The following is a 13,443-nucleotide window of genomic DNA, read 5'->3' on the forward strand; positions in this document are numbered from 1 at the left end:
CTGCGTCTCTCAGGTCTCCTATATTGGTAGGTGGGTTCTTTACCACTGCGCCACCTGGGAAGCCCTAAGGAACAGACTAGAGTGACTGCAAACTAGGCCCCCAAGGTACCCCACCCCCAAAATATTCATGTTCCCAGTTCCTCAGTGAAAGCATTAGTCGCTCAGTCCTGTCTGACGCTTAGTGACCCCTTGGACTGTAGCCCGCCAGGCTCCTCTGTCCATGGGATTTTGCAGGCAAGAATGCTGGAGTGGGTTACCATTTCCTTTTCCAGGATGTCTTCCTGACCCAGTGATGGAACCCATGTCTCCTGTATCTCCTGCATTGGTAGGCAGATTCTTTACCACTGAGTCACCTGGGAAGCCCAGTATTTTTGGGGTCAATATCAAATTCATTGTTTTGGTTGAAACCTGATTTCCTTGTCATTCTAGGGCTTATTTGGACAAGTAATTGTGTCTTTTGTGTAGAGATAACTAGTTCTCAGGAAGACTGTGGTCTCCAGGGCTGCAACTGAGCCAATCATGATGCACTCAGAACAGCTGAGTGATTGATGTGTTGTATAAATAGAAAGTTGAAAACACAATATGGGAATAGGAAGAGCCAAATGTCGAAAAAACAGCCCAGAGAATAACCATTCAAATACATGCAAATTGCCTAATTAATTGACCTCATTTGTGCATGCAGGTCTCCTCTGCCTTTCCCTTTGTGAATTGGTTATTTTTCCTTGTGCTCCAAAACAATATTCCAAGGCTAATTAAACCTTTTCAAGCTATAGGTTAATATTCAATTCATATGTAAACACATTTATAAACAGTCATCAAATTCAAATTACTCATTTCATAAATACTATTTTCTTCATTTTTCACTAATAAGGTGTTCTCTGCATTTATTCAGTGTTGGTCTTGAGCAGTTTACGTGTAGGGAAATGATGGTTATTTAAATGGCAAGCCAGTGTTTACTTCCAATTTGATGAAGACTTTTGCTAGTTCCCAACTGTTTGTTTCTGTAAATATTTAGCACAAAGTCTTCATCTGGAGTGTTGGTGGGGTGAGTAAAATGTAATAATGATTATCATTCATCCCAGAGCATTTGCTTTAAAGAGATGTCAAAGGGAAGACACGCCATCTATTTAGACTGAACTCAGGGAAGAGTAAAATGAATCTTAATGGGGTCAACGTCATCTCAGATCTAGCCTCAGCTCAACATTATGTTTCTTTGTTCATTCATTAATTAGATGGCTAATGGATGTAGCATGAGCACTGGGAGATGGTGAAAGACAGGGAGGCCTGGCGCCCTGCAGTCCATGGGGTCGCAAAGAGTCAGACACAACTTAGCGACTAAACAACAACAATAATAACAATGGATGTAATTGAGCTAGCCAAAAAGTCGTTCAGGTTTTTCTGTAAAATGTTACAAAAACCCTGAACGAATCTTTAGGCCAATACAATATTTATTCATTGTTATCAGCCTACCCATCCATCCACCTAAACATTAACTCACTCAATAAACACATGCAAACTATCTTCCAGCCTTGAAATTTGAAAAATGATTGACCCAATGCAATGGATTGTATCACAAATCCACAGAATCCAACACATCTACTTTTAAAATAAACTTCTAGAGCAATTATGTGCATCAAAATACTTCTGTCTTACATAAATACATATCATGCATATGCTAGTGCCAGGTGATGAAAGAGGGCACTGGGCTACAGCTGTGAGTGGGGAAGACACTCCCTTCTGTCATGGGGATGTGGCTCAGACAGGAAAGAATCTGCCTGCAATTCAGGAGACTCGAGTTCGATCCCTGGATTAGGAAGATCCCTTGGAGAAGAAAATGTCAACGCACACGGAGAGAAGAGCCTGGTGGACTGCCGTCCATGGGGTTGCAAGGAGTTGAGTCGGCCACACCTTAGCGACTAAACCACCAGCACCGTATACAATGAAATACGCTGAGTACTATGACAGGGGATGTAAGGAGTTGTTAGTTGCAGTGTATGGGATCTAGTCCCCTGGCCAGGGATTGAACCTGGGTCCTCTATATTGGGAGCACGGAATCTTAGCCACTGAACCACTGAGGAATTCTCTGACTGCCTTCTCTTTTGCTCCCTTTTCTCTTCTTCATTCTCTTTCTCCCTATTTTCTTTTCTCCACTCAGCTGAGATCTTTCTTCAGCTCCTTGCAATGTGCATGAGTGAATTCCTCGACGAATCCGTGTGAGGTATGAAGAAGGGAGAAGTGTCTGCTACCAAGACAGACCTCTTTACCCATCCTGAAGTGTTTTCATTATCTCTTTGTTTTTCTTTTAAATTGTGGAAAGACTAGAATGTGGTCACACCCAATTTCTGGGTGAAGCCAACTTCCGTCATTTCCAGTGTTGAGATTTCTAAGAGCCAAGGCTTTTTAACTCTGCACACTTCAATAGGTTAGCAATAAACACGTAATTATTTGTTCATGTATCGGACAAAGAGGCGGGCCCAGCAGGGGACAAAAAGAGAAGAAAGCACAGAATTCCTGTGTGAGAAGGGCTTAGCAGCGGAGGCCGGGAGAGAGTGAAGGTTGGCACTACAGGTATCATTAAACATGGGAGAAAACCCAGTGTGCATGGGTGGATTGTATCTGCATGTGTGCATGTACACATGTGTGTACAGATGTGTGCGTAAGCATTTGTCATTGTGTGTTTTCCTGTATTGGCACACGAGTGTCCCAGAGTGCACCTCAGTGTGTGTTTGTGTGAGAGTGTGTGTGTGTGTGCCTGCAGAGTGCCTCCAGGAATTGCTGAGTATGTAGTGAAAACTTAGAACTCCTTGGGAATTCCCTGGAAGTCCAGGGTTTAGGACTTGGAGCTTTCAGTGCCATGGCTGGATCTGACCCCCAGTCAGGGAACTAAAATCCTGCAAGCAGAGAGCATGGGGCGGCAGGGGTGGGGGGGAATTAGGTCTCCAAATTACATTTTGAGGCAGGAGAAGACATTTCAATTTTTTTTTCCCCATAGTGAAGTACAATATAACATAAGCCTAGTATAGTCCACAAATAATTAGTGCAAATTTTCACAGGTTAAACACATTTGTGTAACTGACACCAAGATGAAGAAACACAACATTACCAGAATGATAGAAGGCCCTCCTCTCCCCATCCAATCACACTTCTTCCCAAAGATAACTATTCCCCTGATTTGTAACATCACTTATGTGGTTGGTTGTTCAGTTGCTGAGTCGTGTCTGCCTCTGTGACCTGAGGGATGGCAGCGCACCTGGCTTCCCTGTCCTTCACTACCTCCTGCAGCTTGCTGGAATTCACGTCCATTGAGTTGGTGATGCCAGCCAACCATCTCACCCTCTGTGGTCCCCTTTTCCTCCTGCCTTCAAACTTTCCTAGCATCAGGATCTTTCCTAATGAGTCGGCTCTTCACAACAGGTAGCCAAAGTATTGGAGCTTCAGCTTTAACATAGTCCTTCTAATCAATTTCAGTATTGATTTCTTTTAGGATTGACTGGTTTGATCTCCTTGCAGTCTAAGGGACTCTCAACTCTTTTCCAGCACCGCAGTTTGAAAGTATCAATTCTTCAGTGCTCAGCCTTCTTTATGGTCCAGCTCTCACCACCTATGTGATTTACCTGTTTTTTAACTTGGTATAAAATATGTACGTATATCCTATATTTTTTCATGCCTGGGATCTTTCGCTCACTATACCTCTACATTTTTTTGTGGAAGTCATCAAGGATTTGAGGAAATTTACAGGTTCTTTTTTTTTTTAATTCTTAATACCTGATATTCTATTTAAAGCTTTCAGTTAGTCATGTTCCTATGGATGGTCTTGTCCCTCGTCTTTGGTGAATGAGTGTGTATTTGTTGGGTGTTAAGTCTGGGTGCAGAATGTGCTGGGTCACCACATCTGTACATCCTCACCCTTACTATATGCTGCTACACAGCTGGCCCGTGTTGTTGTACCAACATATATTTCCATCAAGAATGTATGAGTATTCCAGGTCCAAGACAAACCCGCCAGCATTTCAAAATCTAGTATCAAGTAGTAGTAGTAATTGCCAGGTGAGTTCCAAGGCCTGGTTTAAAACATGCTCCTAGCACTAACTCAATGTCACTCCCCATCAGTCTGCCTCAGTTCCCTCACCTGTCAAACAGGGTTAATACTTCCCTCATAGGATTATGTGAGAATCAAAAGTCTGCAAATATGTGCAAGTCATTTAGAACAGGGCCCGGAAAGTAAGACTTCAATAGAAACTCCAATGCACTGGTAAGTAACTATTATTCCTTTGTTCTATAAATGAGGAATCTGTGCCTCCGAGTGCTCAAGGAATTTTTAAGACATTGCCTTAAGAAAATAAACTTCCAAATCAGGTCATATCAGATCTTTATATATACCTTGGATTGGTATATTTGGAAGATCTAAATTATTCACTACTATTGACACAGCATTGTAATTCCAGCCGATGTGTTTCATTAATAGCGCACAATTTATTTCTAGCTTTTTAATTCATACTAAATGTAGTTATTAAATATGCTTATTTGTATTACAGTTTATTTTTGGTTACATGTATAATGAAAGTTCACATCTACATATGTACATTTTACCCATTTTGGAATATGGTTATAATGCATATGCATTGATAAATAATTGGTGTGTTTGTGGGTGTGCATTTATGTGTGTGTCTGTACATATGTGTGTATTTAGCATAGAAATGTGGAGTCACAATTACTGAAATTATTTCTTGCAGGGTTGTGCTGAGTGGAAAAATAGTTAGATATATTCACAGGTTCTGTGAAACATAAAGTATTTAGTGTTTTACACTTGTTTTATTTCCTGGTTTGTGATTCAAAGTGCCATGTTAGAGATGTGACTTGCATTAATAGATGAATGTTAGGGGCAGGGTAGTGCCACTGGATTCTTATGGGATTGTTCATGTAATATCCTAGAACCCCATCAGGACTTGTAAAGATATGGGGGATCAAGGAAAACAAGATTGCTTGGGAAATTTACTGGCCTTGAAGATTCACTTTCATGGCAGTTCTGTCCTTGTGTAGGAAATCCTATGATTTAGCTCCTGTGATTCTGGCTTGGTCTGTAATACTCAAGTACTGATGTTTTAGTTGGAGAAGCAAGACTAGGCTGAGGTATGGAAGGAAAAATGTGGTGAGTTTGGGGGCAGAAGTCAGGATTAATTTCTTACATAATCCAGTTACACAAAAGTTCTATCTTTTCTCCAATAACAAACTGTTTTAATTACTGTAACTTTATAGAACATCTTGCAATGAAGAATCAGGTGGTGTGAGTTCTGCAAATGTGTCATTTTTCAAAATTGTTTGGCTTCTTCTTATTCCTTTGCTTTCTATACAAATTTCAGAATCAACTTGTCAATAGGAGATAATAACTGGGATTGCATTGACTCTGTAGATGAATTTAAGAGTTCCAACATGGAGTCTTACAATCCACAAAGCAGTATTTTTCTCTCTGTTTACTTAGATCATACTTGGTTATTTCACTAGGGGTTTGTAGTTTTCAATCTTTGGATCCTGCCCATATTTTATTAAGTATGTATCTATTAAGATACATATTTAATACAAACTTTATTAAGTATGTATCTGTATGTATATTTCCTTTTTGGATGCTATAGGGAGTACTACTTGAAAATTTTCTGATCTCCAATTGTTTATTTCTAGTTTATAGAAATATTTTATATTACCTTTGTAAAGTGTGACCTTGCAGAACTCAATCATTCATTTTAGGAGCCCTTTCGTAGATTCCTTTGGATTTTTCCTGCATGGGCAATCATGCCATCTGTAAACAAAGACGATTTTCTCTCATTACTCCCTGACTCTTTATTGCTTTCGCAAGGGCCATTGTTGTTCATCTGGATATATGTCATCGTCTGGCCTTAACCTGTCCCTCATAAATCTCAGATTATATTTGTGAATTTGTCCATTTCTCCTTTTAGTTCTACCAGTTTTTGCTCCATGTAGCTTGAAAATTTGAATTTATATTCATGGACATTTTAGTATTACAATGTTTTTTGATATTATGAATCAAATTGTGTCCCTCTCAAATCTGTATGTTGAAATCCCAGCCCTCAGTATCTCAGAATGTTACATTATCTGGGGAATGGTTGCAGATGTAGTTAGATGAGGACATAATTCAGAAGAATGTGCTTCTAACCCAGTACAAGTGGCTGGTTTGTAAAAGGAGGAAACTTGGACCCAGACATGTATACAAGCAGAAGCCTGTGTGGAGATCAAGGCAGGGATTGGGCTGATCCTTCTACAAGTCAAGAACACCAAAGATTGCCAGCAAAGCAATGGGAGCTAGGGAAAAGGCAGGAAACAGATTCTTTCTCAACTCTCAGAAAGAGTCAGCCTTCTCAGACTGAGTCAGTTTCTAGCTCCCAGAAATGGGAGACAATAAATTCCTGTTGTTTAAGTCATTCAGTTTGTGGTACCTAGCTATGGCAGGTACCAACATACTTGGCAAATTGTCCATTTTATCAATGGTATCTGTTTTGATTCCTGGTAAGGTTTCTTTTTTGCCCTAAGAAATAATAACCACTTTTAATTTTATTTTTCTACTTTTTTTTTTTTTCTGTTGTTGTGCCTTGTGGCATTTGGGATCTTAGTTCCTTGACCAAGGACTGAACCTGTGCCCCCTGCAGTGGAAGTGCAGAGTCTTAACCATGAGAGCATCAGGGACCTCCCACTAGGGAAAACCACATCAATTTTCTTGATCTAATACTAATAACCACTCCATTTTTTTCCTTTTAAAATTAACATTTGCTTAATACATCATATTCCATCTTTTTGCTTGCAATTTATCTGTATTATTATATTTAACAATGGTATTTTATAGATAGAAATAGGTCTTTTCCCACCAATTTAATTTGACATCTATTAATTGGTGTGTTTTGACTATTTACATTTAATGTAAATATTGATATGACTGCATTTAAGTATATCACTTAATGACTTGCTTTCTACTTGTCTCCTTTGGTTTTTGTTCTTTCATCCCTCATTTACTTCCTTCTTTTGGATTACTTTAATATGAAATGAATAGCATTTCATTTTAATTAATCTATAGGCTTTTGAGTTATACTTTTGGGGGGACTTCTTATTGGTTCTTTTAGGTAATACAGCATCTATCCCTGTCATATCTTTCACAGTCAGTTTGGAAAGAATATTTCATGTAAAATAAATATTTTTACCTTTCCTCCTCAGGTTATATTTCTCACATGTATTACATTTACATACATCAAAAGCAGACTAAAAATGACTGGAGTTCCCTTCTGTTCCAAAGGCAGCCTTTCACCAAAACTGACCAGGTGCTACTGTAGGTCTTGCTGGCTGTGCCCTGGTGCTCACTTGCTCTGCCTGTGCCAAGCCTCCTCACGGGCGTCTACTCCAAGACCAAGGGTCATCTATCGAGTCAACAATTGCCATTAGGACAGTCACACGTGTTGTTAAAGAAGTCATAAGCAAGCAAAGTTTCCAGATTAAAACAGAACTTCAGCAGTGCCATTTTCTAGATTCCATATACTTGCATTAATGTAGGATATTTGTTTTTCTCTTTCTGACTTAGTCTGCTCTGTATGACAGACTCTAGGTTCATCCACATCACTACAAGTGGCCCAACTTCATTCCTTTTCAAGGCTGAGTAATATGGAGTCTAGAAAAACAGTACCGATGAACCCATTTGCCGGGCAGGAATAGAGACACGGATGTAGAGACTTGAGGACACCATGAGGGCAGGACAGGATGGGCCAACCTGTGCGAGTAGCGCTGATGTATATACACTGCTGCTGCTGCTAAGTCGCTTCAGTTGTGTCCAACTCCATAGATGGAAGCCCACCAGGCTCCCCCATCCCTGGGATTCTCCAGGCAAGAACACTGGAGTGGCTTGCCATTTCCTTCTCCAACGCATGAAAGTGAAAAGTGAAAGGGAAGTCGCTTAGTCGTGTCCGACTCTTAGCGACCCCATGGACTACAGCCTACTAGGCTCCTCCATCCATGGGATTTGAAATAGAGAGCTAGTGGGGAGCTTCTGGACGGCACAGGGGGCTCAGCTTTGTGATGACCTAGAGGGGTGAGTTGTGGGAGCTGGGAGGGAGGTTCAAGAGGGAGCAAACCAGAGTGGGAAGCTGCTTGCAGACTCCAGGCTTGTAAGTCAGGCAATTACCAATTTAAATGAAATCTTGACTCTCAGCCAGGCAATCATGGACAAGTCAGGGAATATTTCTGAGCATCTGCTTCATTATTTGTAACATTTGCCTGCTGATAATCATGCCCAATATAGGGTTGTTATGAAGCTTAAAGTAGTATATATTGGTAATGTGTTTAAAGTCTCAAGAAAGCCTCAAAACCCACGGTTTTGGTCATTTCCCGAGACATGGTGCCCCTAATTTGAGGTCATGGCAAGTTGCCAGTGCCATTTCTCGCCCATCGTCTCCACTTGAATGACTGTCTCTCTGGCTCTAAGGCTGCACTCTCGTGCCACTGGTCCCTGTGGTTTTCACTGGCCCCCAGCTCAAACACCAAATTTATAATGTCCTCATCTGTTTTCCCAGAATACCCGACATGTATCTCTCCTATTAAGTCTGCCTCCCGATCTCCATACTCTGTGAATTCCTCAAGGACAGAGATCTGATCCTTTTCATCTTTGTTTTGTTAGACAACCTCAGTAAAATTCGATGTTTTTTGTATTATTGATTATATATATGAAATATTCCTACAGATAATTATCTTCTCAAGGGCCCAACTTGCCGTGCAGCTAACGCTGCTAACGTACATAAAACAGGCATGGCCTTTAATCATGCACGTGGTTTCCGTTATCTATTCTACTCCCCCATTCACACCTTGGAGCCATTTTATTTTAATGTTATTCTTTTCTTTTACAATTCTACATTTTCTCCAATTCTATATGTTACAAGAAATCACTCAACAAGGCTAGCTTCTGTGGTCTTCTCTGTTAAATGGTTAAATCATTGTCTCTTTTGAGTTTTGATATACAGCTGTTTCCATAGATACCTGATCATAATAGCTAATTAGCCAAGCATGTTTTCCAAAGCCTTTTGAATGACATTTTTATAATAAACATCCAGCTTTTATTCAATTCGTACATTTTCCTCTTTTCTCTTTGGAAACGTTCAGCAATGCTCCATGATGTTTCCACAGATATAAGGTAAGAGGACTCAGTTAAGTTTCTGGTCCCTATGTGGAAGCCATTTCTGTTCATTGCACCATCTGGAAGTCATCTTTTTCTGCTTAATCAATTCCCAGAGCAGAAGACTTAACAACAATGATGTATACTTTAAAACCACTTTTTTAGTTTAAAAAAGTGCTTCTGTATATGCTGTTTCACTAATGCCTCACCAAGAGCCCAGGAAGTCAGTGTAGCCCGCACCCTCATTTTATAGACGGGGATGTCAGGGACCCTCCAGTAAGAAGTCTGGTAGATTTCTGGGGCATCATGGATGTTCAATAAACACTGATTAGAACTGACTAACTTTCTCGAGGTTGTACAGGCAGAGACGAGATGTGTTATAAATCTCCCCCTCTTCCTCCTGATCCATCACACTTCTGGTGTTATCCCATCTCTCTTCTCTGGTATCAAACTTGGAGCAATTACCACTCTCTGCACTGCCTTATCGTTATTTGCACACTTGTTTTAAAAAATAAATAATAAGAATCAAGTTGAAGCCTTTTCTAGTCCCTTCATTTGGAGCGTGTTTATTTACCATCTATTATCTGACAGATAATAATGAATAAACACAAATCCATACTCTTAAGGCATCAGTTCACCCTTGTGTTCCCCGAAGTGGTCTGAGCAGTATTTGCTAATGGCAAAGACCTGAAGCTGTTTCTGGAAACAACACCATTTGCAGAACACATCATCTGAATCAGCATTAGGTGAAAATTCTCCACCCCTGGCTTTTCATCAAAGACATTCCAATTGGAATTTACAACATTACTTCTCCTCCTGTTGAGGTTGGCTTCATTCTTTGATCATGAGAATCTCCTCCAATTTTTCAAACACTAACCATGCTTAACTTGCTCTAAGGATAAATTTCTACAATTGAGATGAACGTTTACATAAGAAAAACTATTAGCAAAAGCCCTCCTCATCATAGACTCTCAAATTTCATTCTCATGCTATGAGGGGAAACAGTATCAGGCAGGTGAAATAACACAGCCAAGTTTCAGTGATTGGCATGGCCAGGGGGTGAACTCCTTTATTGCTGACACCGAAACCTATGCTCCTGAACCTTAGCAGCTGGCACACCTGTGCTGGTGCTCTCTGCTCACCTCTTGCTCTGATAAAACCACATCTTCCTTTCCCGTGGATGTGAATATGTGAATGAAATACCTAAAGGGAGCTCCTCATCTATATTTCCTTTTCTGGAACCACGTAGTCTGGAAGCTGGAGAGACGATGGATTCTTGATTAAACCTGGCAGGTCCAAAAGAAAGTTGTTCCTCACCTCTTTTGCTTTCCCATTGAATTTTCAGTTGCTTGTGTTGGAAAGAGGTGTGCCTTCAGGGAGAGACAGACAGCATGGCTGAGGGAAAACGCTGTGTAGGTCTAAAGATGCCTAGAGCAACACTCTCAAAGGTGAGAGAAGCAAGTGTCAGGCCAACTGGGATCAAAGATCATCTCTGAGCGTCAGGAACCATGGATGTCAAATCTTCCTAAGATTTCCTAATGCTACGACAGGTGCTTGATACCTAAAACCCTTATTCAGTGGTGCCTAGAGACACTCTCCCTCATTTGGAAAGCTGGTATTATGTAAGCAAACATTTGTAGCCAGATTTTAGCCATTCCTGGATGTTCACTAGAATAAAGAACTGGCAAAAATGAAGAACAGGAGTCCCCTTTTCTGCAAGGCCGCTTTGACCCAGCCCTCTCCCCTGGGGCTGGGGACTGAGCATCTTGGTTCTCTCTCAGTTCTTTGCGAACATCTCTCTCACAGCGCATTTACGCCTGCGTTATTCCCTGTTTTTCTTTCCCTCTACCTGCCAACTCACTGTATTATCAACACTTAGTACCAGGGGTGTTTACTCAATTTACAAATCTGGTATGTAACATAGGACATGGCTTAAAATCACTGCCTAATTGTTTGCTGTGTGAATAGGTATATTTCCGTATCAACAATACTAGAAGAGACAAGGGGCTTCCCTGGCAGTCTGGTGGTTAAGGCTCCACACTTCTGATGCAAGGGCCATGAGTTCAATCGCTAGTTAGGAACTAAGATCCTACATGCCTTGTGGTGAGGTCCAAAAAATATTTCTCAAAAATACTACTGGGAGAGATCAGCAAGAAATGCAGATCTCTGTTCAGTGTGACATGTCAGAATGTACTAATACAAGTGAAAACAAAGGCAAAGTAGACATGAATATTAAACTGCAAAGAATAAATCAGAAACAATGATTTTAAAGCTTTGGGGGGTTTTCCCAACATGGGTAGGGAGGAGAGAGAGCAGTCCAGTGAAGACCTGTCCTGACAAAGGCAGAAGCCGTGCAGTTACATAAAGATAAGGGATTGGTTTAAAAAAAAAATTACCAGTCACCTGCTCTGGATCGATTGGTTAGAGTGGAGCCTGTGTTGCCAATGGCTGAGTCCAAAATCCATTTGTTGAGTCCAGAGAGCACAGACAATGAGTTTGCAGTCTGTTTTTCTGCTCTTTCTGGATGATTTAATGAAAGTCTTAGGTTTCTTTTTCCAGGGTCATTTGGCCTATACCTGTGTGAATAATAGTCCTCTGAAGTACTTGTGCTTGCTTGCGTGGAGTGCTCTGAAATCCGATACTTCTAAAGGCAAAGGCCAAGGCTAACCATTAGCAGGTCACTCGCCAGAACGACCACTCCCCCCACCGTGTATCAGTGGCCCGCCGATGACCAGTTTCTGCACTCAGACCCTCTGAGTGACGCTGCACATTGTTCTATTAAAACCGTGAGCCCTCACTTCACATGGAGCCGATGAAGCTGAGTGGAGGCCGGGCGACAGGTGCCCGAGTCATGCCAGCTCTGTGCCTCCTTTTGCCTGGTTCCTGGGTCCCAGGACCCTGGAAGCCCCTGGCTCTGTCCAGCACACCCTCCCAGTGCGGTTCCTTCCCCATCTCTGGCATTCTGTATGGCTCTGTTGATTTGACTGGAAAATAATCCCAGGTCAAAATCTAAGATGTAGTAAGTTCAGTTGTGCATGGCTTGGTGGTTTTCAACAAACTGCTTTCTTTTTTTCTGATAATTTTATTGTTTAATAGATTGCATTTGAAAAATTTGACATAGCACAAAAAAGGCATATTTGGAAATGATCTAATATATGTGTATATGCAACAAAGATAGGACAAAGCAGAGAGGAAGCATAACATGTCCCTTAGAATAGGTACTAAGATACTGGGAAGTTGAGAAGCAGCAGTCTTCTTTCAGAGCAGAATTTTGGAAACAAGATCCAGTTTTTACATAGGTGTCCACAATGAATTTACCATGGGTTCCTTGCATTTAGCTAAGCTGGTCCTCACCTTGTTGTCTGTACCAGCTGCCCGCTCCAACTAAAGGCTTTTCCTACTGACCTTCTCAGGAACCAGGGCTGACCCCTGCTTATCTCAATTCAAATGCCCCTGCTCAGAGGGGCCGCCCTAAACACTCTCTCCCACTGCCTTTTATCTCTTTTTTAACCTGAAGTATAGATGATTGACAATGTTGTCTTAGTTTTTTAGTTATATATATATATATATATATATATATATTTACACACATTCTATTTTATGTTCTTTTCCATTATGGTCTCTCTCAGGATATTGAATATAATTTCCTGTGTTATGCAGTGGGACTTAATTGTTTATCCATTCTAAATAAAATAGTTTCCATCTGCTAATCCCCAATTCCCATTCCATCCCTCCCCTCCTCCCTCTCCCCTGGCAATCCATAGATTTAATGTAAATAGATTTAATGTATCAAATTACCCATGACCTTTATCACAAGAAAAAATATTCCTAAAATTTAATATGGAACCATAAAGACTCAGAATTGCCAAAACCCTTGATCTCTTCAGGCTGTTTTATTTTCTTCATAAAACTTAGCACTAAGTGAATTTTTTGTTTGCTCATGTCCCTCTCCTGTCTACTAAAATTTTGACTCCACAGCCAAAAAGAAACCTTTTCCTTCTTCTCTCCCTTCTGCATCTCTGACCCCTTGAACAGTATCTGGTACATAGCACAGGCGTGGAATGTATGTTGAAGAAACCACACTGGTTGTGAGGATTCAGGTACCACCTGTGAGCCAGACGTTGTTATTTGGCCCTCCTGGTGCCTCATCCACGAGGCACGTGTGCATTCTGTGAGCATCACTTTTCCTTCACCTTTAGGGAGCAAAGCAACAACCAGAGCCATGGTCGACTGTGGGCCTTACCAGGACAGCTGAGAAATTAGGTCCTGAAACCTTCCCTCTG

The sequence above is a fragment of the Bubalus bubalis genome, chromosome 15 (assembly GCF_019923935.1).
Source record: "Bubalus bubalis isolate 160015118507 breed Murrah chromosome 15, NDDB_SH_1, whole genome shotgun sequence".
Classification (NCBI taxonomy): Eukaryota; Metazoa; Chordata; class Mammalia; order Artiodactyla; family Bovidae; genus Bubalus; species Bubalus bubalis.